The sequence below is a fragment of the Ambystoma mexicanum genome, chromosome 4q (genome assembly GCF_040938575.1).
Source record: "Ambystoma mexicanum isolate Mex_15411 chromosome 4q, UKY_AmexF1_1, whole genome shotgun sequence".
Lineage (NCBI taxonomy): Eukaryota > Metazoa > Chordata > Amphibia > Caudata > Ambystomatidae > Ambystoma > Ambystoma mexicanum.
Window position 1 is genome coordinate 435,443,913 of NC_090928.1, and position 17,374 is coordinate 435,461,286.

Sequence of the window (17,374 nt, forward strand, 5' to 3'; positions counted from 1 at the left end):
AGTTACATTTTGCAGAATTAGTGCGTTTGACAAAAGATTTTTTTTCCATGTTCCAAGAGCTACATGTGATGCGAAATGTATGAATTCTTGCAATGGAAACCTCACTGTATTTTACCAAGGCAGATAAAGGACATCCTTCGCACCCCATATACTTATAAGGAGGGTTTGGTGGCTGAAAACGCTTTGCTTTGATGGTGATTGCATGTTGCTTGCACATTGTACATATTACTGAATTAATAAAGGTGAAATTTTCAGAACTAGGGGTATAGCTCAGTGGTAGAACATTAGACTGCAGAACAAGAGGTCCCTAGTTCAAATCTGGGTGCCCCCTTGTTCAACTGCTTTACCTTTAGAAATATTTTTTTTATTAAATAAATTGAAGAACACATTTACAATCTTAGCATTTTATATAATGAGCAACACATTTCTACATTTGAAATACTCCTGATAATCTCCTGAAACATAGGGTAAACACCTTGAAACTGTTTAGGATTTCTTCATATGATACAAGCTGTGTTTGACATTCACCCAAGTTCTACTGGTGATATTATCAGTTTGAAATAGTCCATTGGAAGCTCACATGAATGTTATAAAACTGTGGTGGAAACCAATAATATGCCCTTAATGAAATGTATTAATTTGTACAGCTGACCAGAAGTGCACTGATGTCATTAGTTCTACAAGTTCCATACAGTTACCCACTCTATCACCTTTTTAGAAAAAGGGCAGTTTTCAGCATTCAAGGGTTTAACTCAGTGGTAGAGCATAGGAGTGCAGTTCAAGAAGTCCCTGTTTCATAACCATATACCCTCATCAATAGATCCTGTTAAAATGTTTTTCAACCCAATGCACTGTAAGAAACAATAGGATATATCATCATTTCATATAAAAAAACAATGAACAATTGGGTTTAACTATACTCTTAGCACAAAATCAACAAACTGCAGTAGAGAAGCAGTTATGTTTTGCAGAATTTGTGCATTTGACAAACGTTTTATTTCCATGTTCCAAGATCTACATGTGATACGAAATGTATGAATTCTTGCAATGGAAACCTCACTGTATTTTACCAACGCAGATAAAAGACATCCTTTGCACCCCATATACTTATAAGGAGGTTTTGGTGGCTGAAAATGCTTTGCTTTGATGGTGATTACATGCTGCTTGCTCTTTGTACATATTACTGAATTAATAAAGGTGAACTTTTCAGAACTGGGGGTATAGCTCAGTGGTAGAGCATTTGACTGCAGATCAAGAGGTCACTAGTTCAAATCTGGGTACCCCCTTGTTCAACTGTTTTACCTGTAGAAATATTTTTTTATTAAATAAATTGAAGAAAACATTTACAATCTTATCTTAGCATTCTATGTAATGAGCAACATATTTCTACATTTTAAATGCTCCTGATCATCTCCTGAAACATAGGGTAAACACCATGAAACTGTTTAGGATTTCTTCATATGATACAAGCTGTGTTTTACATTCACCCACGTTCTACTGGTGATATTATCAGTTTGAAATAGTCCGTTGGAAGCTCATATGAATGTTATAAAACTGTGGTGGAAACCAATAATATGCCCTTAATGAACTGTATTAATTTGTACAGCTGACCAGAAGTGCACTGATGTCATTAGTTCTACAAGTTCCATACAGTCACCCACTCTATCACCTTTTTAAAAAAGAGCAGTTTTCAGCATTCAAGGGTTTAACTCAGTGGTAGAGCATAGGAATGCAGTTCAAGAAGTCCCTGTTTCATAACCATATACCCTCTTCAATAGATCCTGTTAAAATGTTTTTCAACCCAATGCACTGTAAGAAACAATAAGATATATCATCATTTCATATACAAAACAATGAACAATTGGGTTTAACTATGCTCTTAGCACAAAATCAACAAACTGCAGTAGAGAAGCAGTTACATTTTGCAGAATTTGTGCATTTGACAAAAGATTTTTTTTCCATGTTCCAAGATCTACATGTGATACGAAATGTATGAATTCTTGCAATGGAAACCTCACTGTATTTTACCAAGGCAGATAAAGGACATCCTTCGCACCCCATATACTTATAAGGAGGTTTTGGTGGCTGAAAATGCTTTGCTTTGATGGTGACTGCATGTTGCTTGCACTTTGTACATATTACTGAATTAATAAAGGTGAACTATTCAGAACTGGGGGTATAGCTCAGTGGTAGAGCATTTGACTGCAGTTCAAGAGGTCCCTAGCTCAAATCTGGGTGCCCCCTTGTTCAACTGTTTTACCTGTAGAAATATTTTTTTATTAAATAAATTGAAGAAAACATTTACAATCTTATCATTCTATGTAATGAGCAACATATTTCTACATTTGAAATACTCCTGATCATCGCCTGAAACATAGGGTAAACACCATGAAACTGTTTAGGATTTCTTCATATGATACAAGCTGTGTTTTACATTCACCCAAGTTCTACTGGTGATATTATCAGTTTGAAATAGTCCATTGGAAGCTCATATGAATGTTATAAAACTGTGGTGGAAACCAATAATATGCCCTTAATGAACTGTATTAATTTGTACAGCTGACCAGAAGTGCACTGATGTCATTAGTTCTACAAGTTCCATACAGTCACCCACTCTATCACCTTTTTCAAAAAGAGCAGTTTTCAGCATTCAAGGGTTTAACTCAGTGGTAGAGCATAGGAATGCAGTTCAAGAAGTCCCTGTTTCATAACCATATACCCTCTTCAATAGATCCTGTTAAAATGTTTTTCAACCCAATGCACTGTAAGAAACAATAAGATATATCATCATTTCATATACAAAACAATGAACAATTGGGTTTAACTATGCTCTTAGCACAAAATCAACAAACTGCAGTAGAGAAGCAGTTACATTTTGCAGAATTTGTGCATTTGACAAAAGATTTTTTTTCCATGTTCCAAGATCTACATGTGATACGAAATGTATGAATTCTTGCAATGGAAACCTCACTGTATTTTTCCAAGGCAGATAAAGGACATCCTTCGCACCCCATATACTTATAAGGAGGTTTTGGTGGCTAAACATGCTTTGCTTTGATGGTGACTGCATGTTGCTTGCACTTTGTACATATTACTGAATTAATAAAGGTGAAATTTTCAGAACTAGGGGTATAGCTCAGTGGTAGAACATTAGACTGCAGAACAAGAGGTCCCTAGTTCAAATCTGGGTGCCCCCTTGTTCAACTGCTTTACCTTTAGAAATATTTTTTTTATTAAATAAATTGAAGAACACATTTACAATCTTAGCATTTTATATAATGAGCAACACATTTCTACATTTGAAATACTCCTGATAATCTCCTGAAACATAGGGTAAACACCTTGAAACTGTTTAGGATTTCTTCATATGATACAAGCTGTGTTTGACATTCACCCAAGTTCTACTGGTGATATTATCAGTTTGAAATAGTCCATTGGAAGCTCACATGAATGTTATAAAACTGTGGTGGAAACCAATAATATGCCCTTAATGAAATGTATTAATTTGTACAGCTGACCAGAAGTGCACTGATGTCATTAGTTCTACAAGTTCCATACAGTTACCCACTCTATCACCTTTTTAGAAAAAGGGCAGTTTTCAGCATTCAAGGGTTTAACTCAGTGGTAGAGCATAGGAGTGCAGTTCAAGAAGTCCCTGTTTCATAACCATATACCCTCATCAATAGATCCTGTTAAAATGTTTTTCAACCCAATGCACTGTAAGAAACAATAGGATATATCATCATTTCATATAAAAAAACAATGAACAATTGGGTTTAACTATACTCTTAGCACAAAATCAACAAACTGCAGTAGAGAAGCAGTTATGTTTTGCAGAATTTGTGCATTTGACAAACGTTTTATTTCCATGTTCCAAGATCTACATGTGATACGAAATGTATGAATTCTTGCAATGGAAACCTCACTGTATTTTACCAACGCAGATAAAAGACATCCTTTGCACCCCATATACTTATAAGGAGGTTTTGGTGGCTGAAAATGCTTTGCTTTGATGGTGATTACATGCTGCTTGCTCTTTGTACATATTACTGAATTAATAAAGGTGAACTTTTCAGAACTGGGGGTATAGCTCAGTGGTAGAGCATTTGACTGCAGATCAAGAGGTCACTAGTTCAAATCTGGGTACCCCCTTGTTCAACTGTTTTACCTGTAGAAATATTTTTTTATTAAATAAATTGAAGAAAACATTTACAATCTTATCTTAGCATTCTATGTAATGAGCAACATATTTCTACATTTTAAATGCTCCTGATCATCTCCTGAAACATAGGGTAAACACCATGAAACTGTTTAGGATTTCTTCATATGATACAAGCTGTGTTTTACATTCACCCACGTTCTACTGGTGATATTATCAGTTTGAAATAGTCCGTTGGAAGCTCATATGAATGTTATAAAACTGTGGTGGAAACCAATAATATGCCCTTAATGAACTGTATTAATTTGTACAGCTGACCAGAAGTGCACTGATGTCATTAGTTCTACAAGTTCCATACAGTCACCCACTCTATCACCTTTTTAAAAAAGAGCAGTTTTCAGCATTCAAGGGTTTAACTCAGTGGTAGAGCATAGGAATGCAGTTCAAGAAGTCCCTGTTTCATAACCATATACCCTCTTCAATAGATCCTGTTAAAATGTTTTTCAACCCAATGCACTGTAAGAAACAATAAGATATATCATCATTTCATATACAAAACAATGAACAATTGGGTTTAACTATGCTCTTAGCACAAAATCAACAAACTGCAGTAGAGAAGCAGTTACATTTTGCAGAATTTGTGCATTTGACAAAAGATTTTTTTTCCATGTTCCAAGATCTACATGTGATACGAAATGTATGAATTCTTGCAATGGAAACCTCACTGTATTTTACCAAGGCAGATAAAGGACATCCTTCGCACCCCATATACTTATAAGGAGGTTTTGGTGGCTGAAAATGCTTTGCTTTGATGGTGATTGCATGTTGCTTGCACTTTGTACATATTACTGAATTAATAAAGGTGAACTTTTAAGAACTGGGGGTATAGCTCAGTGGTAGAGCATTTGACTGCAGTTCAAGAGGTCCCTAGTTCAAATCTGGGTGCCCCCTTGTTCAACTGTTCTACCTGTAGAAATATTTTTTTTATTAAATAAATTGAAGAAAACATTTACAATCTTAGCATTTTATATAATGAGCAACACATTTCTACATTTGAAATACTCCTGATCATCTCCTGAAACATAGGGTAAACACCTTGAAACTGTTTAGGATTTCTTCATATGATACAAGCTGTGTTTGACATTCACCCAAGTTCTACTGGTGATATTATCAGTTTGAAATAGTCCATTGGAAGCTCACATGAATGTTATAAAACTGTGGTGGAAACCAATAATATGCCCTTAATGAAATGTATTAATTTGTACAGCTGACCAGAAGTGCACTGATGTCATTAGTTCTACAAGTTCCATACAGTCACCCACTCTATCACCTTTTTAAAAAAGGGCAGTTTTCAGCATTCAAGGGTTTAACTCAGTGGTAGAGCATAGGAGTGCAGTTCAAGAAGTCCCTGTTTCATAACCATATACCCTCATCAATAGATCCTGTTAAAATGTTTTTCAACCCAATGCACTGTAAGAAACAATAGGATATATCATCATTTCATATAAAAAAACAATGAACAATTGGGTTTAACTATACTCTTAGCACAAAATCAACAAACTGCAGTAGAGAAGCAGTTATGTTTTGCAGAATTTGTGCATTTGACAAACGTTTTTTTTCCATGTTCCAAGATCTACATGTGATACGAAATGTATGAATTCTTGCAATGGAAACCTCACTGTATTTTACCAACGCAGATAAAAGACATCCTTTGCACCCCATATACTTATAAGGAGGTTTTGGTGGCTGAAAATGCTTTGCTTTGATGGTGATTACATGCTGCTTGCTCTTTGTACATATTACTGAATTAATAAAGGTGAATTTTTCAGAACTGGGGGTATAGCTCAGTGGTAGAGCATTTGACTGCAGATCAAGAGGTCCATAGTTCAAATCTGGGTGCCCCCTTGTTCAACTGTTTTACCTGTTGAAATATTTTTTTTATTAAATAAATTGAAGAAAACATTTACAATCTTAGCATTTTATATAATGAGCAACACATTTCTACATTTGAAATACTCCTGATCATCTCCTTAAACATAGGTTAAACACCTTAAAACTGTTTAGGATTTCTTCATATGATACAAGCTGTGTTTTACATTCACCCAAGTTCTACTGGTGATATTATCAGTTTGAAATAGTCCATTGGAAGCTCATGTGAATGTTATAAAACTGTGGTGGAAACCAATAATATGCCCTTAATGAAATGTATTCATTTGTACAGCTGACCAGAAGTGCACTGTTGTCATTAGTTCTACAAGTTCCATACAGTTACTCACTCTATCACCTTTTTAAAAAAGGGCAGTTTTCAGCATTCAAGGGTTTAACTCAGTGGTAAAGCATAGGAGTGCAGTTCAAGAAGTCCCTGTTTCATAACCATATACCCGCTTCAATAGATCCTGTTAAAATGTTTTTCAACCCAATGCACTGTAAGAAACTATAGGATATATCATCATTTCATATAAAAAACAATGAACAATTGGGTTTAACTATATTCTTAGCACAAAATCAACAAACTGCAGTAGAGAAGCAGTTACGTTTTGCAGAATTTGTGCATTTGACAAACGTTTTTTTTCCATGTTCCAAGATCTACATGTGATTCGAAATGTATGAATTCTTGCAATGGAAACCTCACTGTATTTTACCAAGGCAGATAAAGGACATTTTTGTACCCCTTATACTTAAAAGGAGGGTTTGGTGGCTGAAAATGCATTGCTTTGATGGTGATTGCATGTTGCTTGCACTTTATACATATTACTGAATTAATAAAGGTGAACTTTTCAGAACTGGGGGTATAGCTCAGTGGTAGAGCATTTGACTGCAGATCAAGAGGTCTCTAGTTTAAATCTGGGTGCCCCTTGTTCAACTGTTTTACCTGTAGAAATGTTTTTTTATTAAATAAATTGAAGAAAACATTTACAATGTTAGCATTTTATGTAATGAGCAACACATTTCTACATTTGAAATACTCCTGATCATCTCCTGAAACATAGGGGAAAACACCATGAAACTGTTTAGGATTTCTTCATATGATACAAGCTGTGTTTTACATTCACCCAAGTTCTACTGGTGATATTATCAGTTTGAAATGGTCAAATGGAAGCTCATATGAATGTTATAAAACTGTGGTGGAAACCAATAATATGCACTTAATGAAATGTATTAATTTGTACAGCTGATCAGAAGTGCACTGATGTCATTAGTTCTACAAGTTCGATACAGTCACCCACTCTAACACCTTTTTCAAAAAGGGCAGTTTTCAGCATTCAAGGGTTTAACTCAGTGGTAGAGCATAGGAGTGCAGTTCAAGAAGTCCCTGTTTCATAACCATATACCCTCATCAATAGATCCTGTTAAAATGTTTTTCAACCCAATGCACTGTAAGAAACAATAGGATATATCATCATTTCATATAAAAACAATGAACAATTGGGTTAAACTATACTCTTAGCACAAAATCAACAAACTGCAGTAGAGAAGCAGCTACATTTTGCAGAATTTGTGCATTTGACAAAAGATTTTTTTTCCATGTTCCAAGATCTACATGTGATACGAAATGTATGAATTCTTGCAATGGAAACCTCACTGTATTTTACCAAGGCAGATAAAGGACATCCTTCGCACCCCATATACTTATAAGGAGGGTTTGGTGGCTGAAAATGCTTTGCTTTGATGGTGATTGCATGTTGCTTGCACTTTGTACATATTACTGAATTAATAAAGGTGAACTTTTCAGAACTGGGGGTATAGCTCAGTGGTAGAGCATTTGACTGCAGATCAAGAGGTCCCTAGTTCAAATCTGGGTGCCCCCTTGTTCAACTGTTTTACCCGTAGAAATATTTTTTTTATTAAATAAATTGAAGAAAACATTTACAATCTTAGCATTTTATATAATGAGCAACACCTTTCTACATTTGCAGTACTCCATCATCTCCTGAAACATAGGGTAAACACCTTGAAACTGTTTAGGATTTCTTCATATGATACAAGTTGTGTTTTACATTCACCCAAGTTCTACTGGTGATATTATAAGTTTGAAATAGTCCATTGGAAGCTCATATGAATGGTATAAAACTGTGGTGGAAACCAATAATATGCCCTTAATGAACTGTATTAATTTGTACAGCTGACCAGAAGTGCACTGATGTCATTAGTTCTACAAGTTCCATACAGTTACCCACTCTATCACCTTTTTAAAAAAGGGCAGTTATCAGCATTCAAGGGTTTAACTCAGTGGTAAAGCATAGGAGTGCAGTTCAAGAAGTCCCTGTTTCATAACCATATACCCTCTTCAATAGATCCTGTTAAAATGTTTTTCAACCCAATGCACTGTAAGAAACAATAGGATATATCATCATTTCATATAAAAAACAATGAACAATTGCGTTTAACTATACTCTTAGCACAAAATCAACAAACTGCAGTAGAGAAGCAGTTACGTTTTGCAGAATTTGTGCATTTGACAAACGTTTTTTTTTCCATGTTCCAAGATCTACATGTGATACGAAATGTATGAATTCTTGCAATGGAAACCTCACTGTATTTTACCAAGGCAGATAAAGGACATTTGTGTACCCCTTATACTTAAAAGGAGGGTTTGGTGGCTGAAAATGCATTGCTTTGATGGTGATTGCATGTTGCTTGCACTTTATACATATTACTGAATTAATAAAGGTGAACTTTTTTCAGAACTGGGGGTATAGCTCAGTGGTAGAGCATTTGAATGCAAATCAAGAGGTCTCTACTTTAAATCTGGGTGCCCCTTGTTCAACTGTTTTACCTGTAGAAATGTTTTTTATTAAATAAATTGAAGAAAACATTTAGAATGTTAGCATTTTATGAAATGAGCAACACATTTCTACATTTGAAATACTCCTGATCATCTCCTGAAACATAGGGTAAACACCATGAAACTGTTTAGGATTTCTTCATATGATACAAGCTGTGTTTTACATTCACCCAAGTTCTACTGGTGATATTATCAGTTTGAAATGGTCAATTGGAAGCTCATATGAATGTTATAAAACTGTGGTGGAAACCAATAATATGCCCTTAATGAAATGTATTAATTTGTACAGCTGACCAGAAGTGCACTGATGTCATTAGTTCTACAAGTTCCATACAGTCACCCACTCTATCACCTTTTTAAAAAAGAGCAGTTTTCAGCATTCAAGGGTTTAACTCAGTGGTAGACATAGGAATGCAGTTCAAGAAGTCCCTGTTTCATAACCATATACCCTCTTCAATAGATCCTGTTAAAATGTTTTTCAACCCAATGCACTGTAAGAAACCATAAGATATATCATCATTTCATATACAAAACAATGAACATTGGGTTTAACTATGCTCTTAGCACAAAATCAACAAACTGCAGTAGAGAAGCAGTTACATTTTGCAGAATTTGTGCATTTGACAAAAGATTTTTTTTCCATGTTCCAAGATCTACATGTGATACGAAATGTATGAATTCTTGCAATGGAAACCTCACTGTATTTTACCAAGGCAGATAAAGGACATCCTTCGCACCCCATATACTTATAAGGAGTTTTTGGTGGCTGAAAATGCTTTGCTTTGATGGTGATTGCATGTTGCTTGCACTTTGTACATATTACTGAATTAATAAAGGTGAACTTTACAGAACTGGGGGTATAGCTCAGTGGTAGAGCATTTGACTGCAGATCTAGAGGTCCCTAGTTCAAATCTGGGTCCCCCCTTGTTCAACTGTTTTACCTGTAGAAATATTTTTTTTTATTAAATAAATTGAAGAAAACATTTACAATCTTAGCATTTTATATAATGAGCAACCTATTTCTACATTTGAAATACTCCTGATCATCTCCTGAAACATAGGGTAAACACCTTGAAACTGTTTAGGATTTCTTCATATGATACAAGCTGTGTTTTACATTCACCCAAGTTCTACTGGTGATATTATCAGTTTGACATAGTCCATTGGAAGCTCACATGAATGTTATAAAACTGTGGTGGAAACCAATAATATGCCCTTAATGAAATGTATTAATTTGTACAGCTGACCAGAAGTGCACTGATGTCATTAGTTCTACAAGTTCCATACAGTTACCCACTCTATCACCTTTTTAAAAAAAAGGTCAGTTTTCAGCATTCAAGGGTTTAACTCAGTGGTAGAGCATAGGAGTGCAGTTCAAGAAGTCCCTGTTTCATAACCATATACCCTCATCAATAGATCCTGTTAAAATGTTTTTCAACCCAATGCACTGTAAGAAACAATAGGATATATCATCATTTCATATACAAAACAATGAACAATTGGGTTTAACTATGCTCTTAGCACAAAATCAACAAACTGCAGTAGAGAAGCAGTTACATTTTGCAGAATTAGTGCATTTGACAAAAGATTTTTTTCCATGTTCCAAGATCTACATGTGATGCGAAATGTATGAATTCTTGCAATGGAAACCTCACTGTATTTTACCAAGGCAGATAAAGGACATCCCTCGCACCCCATATACTTATAAGGAGGGTTTGGTGGCTGAAAACGCTTTGCTTTGATGGTGATTGCATGTTGCTTGCACTTTGTACATATTACTGAATTAATAAAAGTGAACTTTTCAGAGCTAGGGGTATAGCTCAGTGGTAGAGCTTTAGACTGCAGATCAAGAGGCCCCCTTGTTCAACTGTTTTACCTGTAGAAATATTTTTTTTATTAAATAAATTGAAAAAAACATTTACAATCTTAGCATTTTATATAATGAGCAACACATTTCTACATTTGAAATACTCCTGATCATCTCCTGAAACATAGGGTAAACACCTTGAAACTGTTTAGGATTTCTTCATATGATACAAGCTGTGTTTTACATTCACCCAAGTTCTACTGGTGATATTATCAGTTTGAAATAGTCCATTGGAAGCTCATTTGAATGTTATAAAACTGTGGTGGAAACCAATAATATGCCCTTAATGAAATGTATTAATTTGTACAGCTGACCAGAAGTGCACTGTTGTCATTAGTTCTACAAGTTCCATGCAGTTACCCACTCTATCACCTTTTTAAAAAAGGGCGGTTTTCAGCATTCAAGGGTTTAACTCAGTGGTAGAGCATAGGAGTGCAGTTCAAGAAGTCCCTGTTTCATAACCATATACCCTCGTCAATAGATCCTGTTAAAATGTTTTTCAACCCAATGCACTGTAAGAAACAATAGGATATAACATCATTTCATATAAAAAACAATGAACAATTGGGTTTAACTATACTCTTAGCACAAAATCAACAAACTACAGTAGAGAAGCAGTTACGTTTTGCAGAATTTGTGCATTTGACAAATGTTTTTTTTCCATGTTCCAAGATCTACATGTGATACGAAATGTATGAATTCTTGCAATGGAAACCTCACTGTATTTTACCAAGGCAGATAAAGGACATTTGTGTACCCCTTATACTTAAAAGGAGGGTTTGGTGGCTGAAAATGCATTGCTTTGATGGTGATTGCATGTTGCTTGCACTTTATACATATTACTGAATTAATAAAGGTGAACTTTTTTCAGAACTGGGGGTATAGCTCAGTGGTAGAGCATTTGAATGCAAATCAAGAGGTCTCTAGTTTAAATCTGGGTGCCCCTTGTTCAACTGTTTTACCTGTAGAAATGTTTTTTATTAAATAAATTGAAGAAAACATTTACAATGTTAGCATTTTATGAAATGAGCAACACATTTCTACATTTGAAATACTCCTGATCATCTCCTGAAACATAGGGTAAACACCATGAAACTGTTTAGGATTTCTTCATATGATACAAGCTGTGTTTTACATTCACCCAAGTTCTACTGGTGATATTATCAGTTTGAAATGGTCAATTGGAAGCTCATATGAATGTTATAAAACTGTGGTGGAAACCAATAATATGCCCTTAATGAAATGTATTAATTTGTACAGCTGACCAGAAGTGCACTGATGTCATTAGTTCTACAAGTTCCATACAGTCACCCACTCTATCACCTTTTTAAAAAAGAGCAGTTTTCAGCATTCAAGGGTTTAACTCAGTGGTAGACATAGGAATGCAGTTCAAGAAGTCCCTGTTTCATAACCATATACCCTCTTCAATAGATCCTGTTAAAATGTTTTTCAACCCAATGCACTGTAAGAAACCATAAGATATATCATCATTTCATATACAAAACAATGAACATTGGGTTTAACTATGCTCTTAGCACAAAATCAACAAACTGCAGTAGAGAAGCAGTTACATTTTGCAGAATTTGTGCATTTGACAAAAGATTTTTTTTCCATGTTCCAAGATCTACATGTGATACGAAATGTATGAATTCTTGCAATGGAAACCTCACTGTATTTTACCAAGGCAGATAAAGGACATCCTTCGCACCCCATATACTTATAAGGAGGTTTTGGTGGCTGAAAATGCTTTGCTTTGATGGTGATTGCATGTTGCTTGCACTTTGTACATATTACTGAATTAATAAAGGTGAACTTTACAGAACTGGGGGTATAGCTCAGTGGTAGAGCATTTGACTGCAGATCTAGAGGTCCCTAGTTCAAATCTGGGTCCCCCCTTGTTCAACTGTTTTACCTGTAGAAATATTTTTTTTTATTAAATAAATTGAAGAAAACATTTACAATCTTAGCATTTTATATAATGAGCAACCTATTTCTACATTTGAAATACTCCTGATCATCTCCTGAAACATAGGGTAAACACCTTGAAACTGTTTAGGATTTCTTCATATGATACAAGCTGTGTTTTACATTCACCCAAGTTCTACTGGTGATATTATCAGTTTGACATAGTCCATTGGAAGCTCACATGAATGTTATAAAACTGTGGTGGAAACCAATAATATGCCCTTAATGAAATGTATTAATTTGTACAGCTGACCAGAAGTGCACTGATGTCATTAGTTCTACAAGTTCCATACAGTTACCCACTCTATCACCTTTTTAAAAAAAAGGTCAGTTTTCAGCATTCAAGGGTTTAACTCAGTGGTAGAGCATAGGAGTGCAGTTCAAGAAGTCCCTGTTTCATAACCATATACCCTCATCAATAGATCCTGTTAAAATGTTTTTCAACCCAATGCACTGTAAGAAACAATAGGATATATCATCATTTCATATACAAAACAATGAACAATTGGGTTTAACTATGCTCTTAGCACAAAATCAACAAACTGCAGTAGAGAAGCAGTTACATTTTGCAGAATTAGTGCATTTGACAAAAGATTTTTTTCCATGTTCCAAGATCTACATGTGATGCGAAATGTATGAATTCTTGCAATGGAAACCTCACTGTATTTTACCAAGGCAGATAAAGGACATTTTTGTACCCCTTATACTTATAAGGAGGGTTTGGTGGCTGAAAATGCATTCCTTTGATGGTGAGTGCATGTTGCGTGCACTTTGTACATATTACTGAATTAATAAAGTTGAACTTTTCAGAACTGGGGGTATAGCTCAGTGGTAGAGCATTTGACTGCAGATCAAGAGGTCCCTAGTTCAAATCTGGGTGCCCCTTGTTCAACTGTTTTACCCGTAGAATTTTTTTTAATTTAATAAATTGAAGAAAACATTTACAAGGTTAGCATTTTATGTAATGAGCAACACATTTCTACATTTGAAATACTCCTGATCATCTCCTGAAACATAGGGTAAACACCATGAAACTGTTTAGGATTTATTCATATGATACAAGCTGTGTTTTACATTCACCCAAGTTCTACTGGTGATATTATCAGTTTGAAATGGTCAATTGGAAGCTCATATGAATGTTATAAAACTGTGGTGGAAACCAATAATATGCCCTTAATGAAATGTATTAATTTGTACAGCTGATCAGAAGTGCACTGATGTCATTAGATCTACAAGTTCCATACAGTCACCCACTCTAACACCTTTTTCAAAAAGGGCAGTTTTCAGCATTCAAGGGTTTAACTCAGTGGTAGAGCATAGGAGTGTAGTTCAAGAAGTCCCTGTTTCATAACCATATACCCTCATCAATAGATCCTGTTAAAATGTTTTTCAACCCAATGCATTGTAAGAAACAATAGGATATATCATCATTTCATATAAAAAACAATGAACAATTGGGTTAAACTATACTCTTAGCACGAAATCAACAAACTGCAGTAGAGAAGCAGCTACATTTTGCAGAATTTGTGCATTTGACAAAAGATTTTTTTTCCATGTTCCAAGATCTACATGTGATACGAAATGTATGAGTTCTTGCAATGGAAACCTCACTGTATTTTACCAAGGCAGATAAAGGACATCCTTCGCACCCCATATACTTATAAGGAGGGTTTGGTGGCTGAAAATGCTTTGCTTTGATGGTGATTGCATGTTGCTTGCACTTTGTACATATTACTGAATTAATAAAGGTGAACTTTTCAGAGGTGGGGGTATAGCTCAGTGGTAGAGCATTTGACTGCAGGTCAAGAGATCCCTAGTTCAAATCTGGGTGCCCCCTTGTTCAACTGTTTTACCTGTAGAAATATTTTTTTTATTAAATAAATTGAAAAAAACATTTTTCAGCATTCAAGGGTTTAACTCAGTGGTAGAGCATAGGAATGCAGTTCAAGAAGTCCCCGTTTCATAACAATATATCCTCTTCAATAGATCCTGTTAAAAAGTTTTTCAACCCAATGCACTGTAAGAAACAATAAGATATATCATCATTTAATATACAAAACAATGAACAATTGGGTTTAACTATGCTCTTAGCACAAAATCAACAAACTGCAGTAGAGAAGCAGTTACATTTTGCAGAATTTGTGCATTTGACAAAATATTTTTTTTCCATGTTGCAAGATCTACATGTGATACGAATTAGTGCATTTGACAAAAGATTTTTTTCCATGTTCCAAGATCTACATGTGATGCGAAATGTATGAATTCTTGCAATGGAAACCTCACTGTATTTTACCAAGGCAGATAAAGGACATCCTTCGCACCCCATATACTTATAAGGAGGGTTTGGTGGCTGAAAACGCTTTGCTTTGATGGTGATTGCATGTTGCTTGCACTTTGTACATATTACTGAATTAATAAAGTTGAACTTTTCAGAACTAGGGGTATATCTCAGTGGTAGAGCATTAGACTGCAGATCAAGAGGCCCCCTTGTTCAACTGTTTTACCTGTAGAAATATTTTTTTTTATTAAATAAATTGAAAAAAACATTTACAATCTTAGCATTTTATATAATGAGCAACACATTTCTACATTTGAAATACTCCTGATCATCTCCTGAAACATAGGGTAAACACCTTGAAACTGTTTAGGATTTCTTCATATGATACAAGCTGTGTTTTACATTCACCCAAGTTCTACTGGTGATATTATCAGTTTGAAATGGTCAATTGGAAGCTCATATGAATGTTATAAAACTGTGGTGGAAACCAATAATATGCCCTTAATGAAATGTATTAATTTGTACAGCTGATCAGAAGTGCACTGATGTCATTAGATCTAGAAGTTCCATACAGTCACCCACTCTAACACCTTTTTCAAAAAGGGCAGTTTTCAGCATTCAAGGGTTTAACTCAGTGGTAGAGCATAGGAGTGTAGTTCAAGAAGTCCCTGTTTCATAACCATATACCCTCATCAATAGATCCTGTTAAAATGTTTTTCAACCCAATGCATTGTAAGAAACAATAGGATATATCATCATTTCATATAAAAAACAATGAACAATTGGGTTAAACTATACTCTTAGCACGAAATCAACAAACTGCAGTAGAGAAGCAGCTACATTTTGCAGAATTTGTGCATTTGACAAAAGATTTTTTTTCCATGTTCCAAGATCTACATGTGATACGAAATGTATGAGTTATTGCAATGGAAACCTCACTGTATTTTACCAAGGCAGATAAAGGACATCCTTCGCACCCCATATACTTATAAGGAGGGTTTGGTGGCTGAAAATGCTTTGCTTTGATGGTGATTGCATGTTGCTTGCACTTTGTACATATTACTGAATTAATAAAGGTGAACTTTTCAGAGGTGGGGGTATAGCTCGGTGGTAGAGCATTTGACTGCAGGTCAAGAGATCCCTAGTTCAAATCTGGGTGCCCCCTTGTTCAACTGTTTTACCTGTAGAAATATTTTTTTTATTAAATAAATTGAAAAAAACATTTTTCAGCATTCAAGGGTTTAACTCAGTGGTAGAGCATAGGAATGCAGTTCAAGAAGTCCCCGTTTCATAACCATATATCCTCTTCAATAGATCCTGTTAAAATGTTTTTCAACCCAATGCATTGTAAGAAACAATAGGATATATCATCATTTCATATAAAAAACAATGAACAATTGGGTTAAACTATACTCTTAGCACGAAATCAACAAACTGCAGTAGAGAAGCAGCTACATTTTGCAGAATTTGTGCATTTGACAAACGTTTTTTTTCCATGTTCCAAGATCTACATGTGATACGAAATGTATGAATTCTTGCGATGGAAACCTCACTGTATTTTACCAAGGCAGATAAAGGACATCCTTTACACCCCATATACTTATAAGGAGGTTTTGGAGGCTGAAAATGCTTTGCTTTGATGGTGATTGCATGTTGCTTGCACTTTGTACATATTACTGAATTAATAAAGGTGAGCTTTTCAGAACTGGGGGTATAGCTCAGTGGTAGAGCATTTGAATGCAGATCAAGAGGTCCCTAGTTCAAATCTGGGTGCCCCCTTGTTCAACTGTTTTACCTGTAGAAATATTTTTTTATTAAATAAATTGAAGAAAACATTTACAATCTTAGCATTCTATGTAATGAGCAACATATTTCTACATTTGAAATACTCCTGATCATCTCCTGAAACATAGGGTAAAGACCATGAAACTGTTTAGGATTTCTTCATATGATACAAGCTGTGTTTTACATTCACCCAAGTTCTACTGGTGATATTATCAGTTTGAAACAGTCCATTGGAAGCTCATATGAATGTTATAAAACTGTGGTGGAAACCAATAATATGCCTTTAATGAAATGTATTAATTTGTACAGCTGACCAGAAGTGCACTGATGTCATTAGTTCTACAAGTTCCATACAGTCACCCACTATATCACCTTTTTACAAAAAAGGGCAGTTTTCAGCATTCAAGGGTTTATTTCAGTGGTAGAGCGTAGGAGTGCTTTTCAAGAAGTTCCTGTTTCATAACCATGTACCCTCTTCAATAGATCCTGTTAAAATGTATTTTTTAACCCAATGCACTGTAAGAACCAATAAGA

At 35.0% G+C, this 17,374-nt stretch overlaps 7 non-coding genes across 7 annotated transcripts; all 7 read left to right on the plus strand.

Moving 5' to 3' along the window:
* Positions 1–1,214: 1,214 nt before the first annotated feature.
* On the plus strand, positions 1,215–1,286 carry TRNAC-GCA (transfer RNA cysteine (anticodon GCA)). The gene has a single exon. It is a non-coding gene; the product is annotated as a tRNA-Cys (tRNA).
* A 2,794-nt stretch (positions 1,287–4,080) lies between these two features.
* TRNAC-GCA (transfer RNA cysteine (anticodon GCA)) lies at positions 4,081–4,152 on the plus strand. Its single transcript has one exon. It is a non-coding gene; the product is annotated as a tRNA-Cys (tRNA).
* An 886-nt stretch (positions 4,153–5,038) lies between these two features.
* TRNAC-GCA (transfer RNA cysteine (anticodon GCA)) lies at positions 5,039–5,110 on the plus strand. The gene has a single exon. It is a non-coding gene; the product is annotated as a tRNA-Cys (tRNA).
* An 882-nt stretch (positions 5,111–5,992) lies between these two features.
* TRNAC-GCA (transfer RNA cysteine (anticodon GCA)) lies at positions 5,993–6,064 on the plus strand. The gene has a single exon. It is a non-coding gene; the product is annotated as a tRNA-Cys (tRNA).
* A 1,832-nt stretch (positions 6,065–7,896) lies between these two features.
* Positions 7,897–7,968, plus strand: TRNAC-GCA (transfer RNA cysteine (anticodon GCA)). The gene has a single exon. It is a non-coding gene; the product is annotated as a tRNA-Cys (tRNA).
* A 5,623-nt stretch (positions 7,969–13,591) lies between these two features.
* TRNAC-GCA (transfer RNA cysteine (anticodon GCA)) lies at positions 13,592–13,663 on the plus strand. The gene has a single exon. It is a non-coding gene; the product is annotated as a tRNA-Cys (tRNA).
* A 3,099-nt stretch (positions 13,664–16,762) lies between these two features.
* Positions 16,763–16,834, plus strand: TRNAC-GCA (transfer RNA cysteine (anticodon GCA)). The gene has a single exon. It is a non-coding gene; the product is annotated as a tRNA-Cys (tRNA).
* Positions 16,835–17,374: the final 540 nt, after the last annotated feature.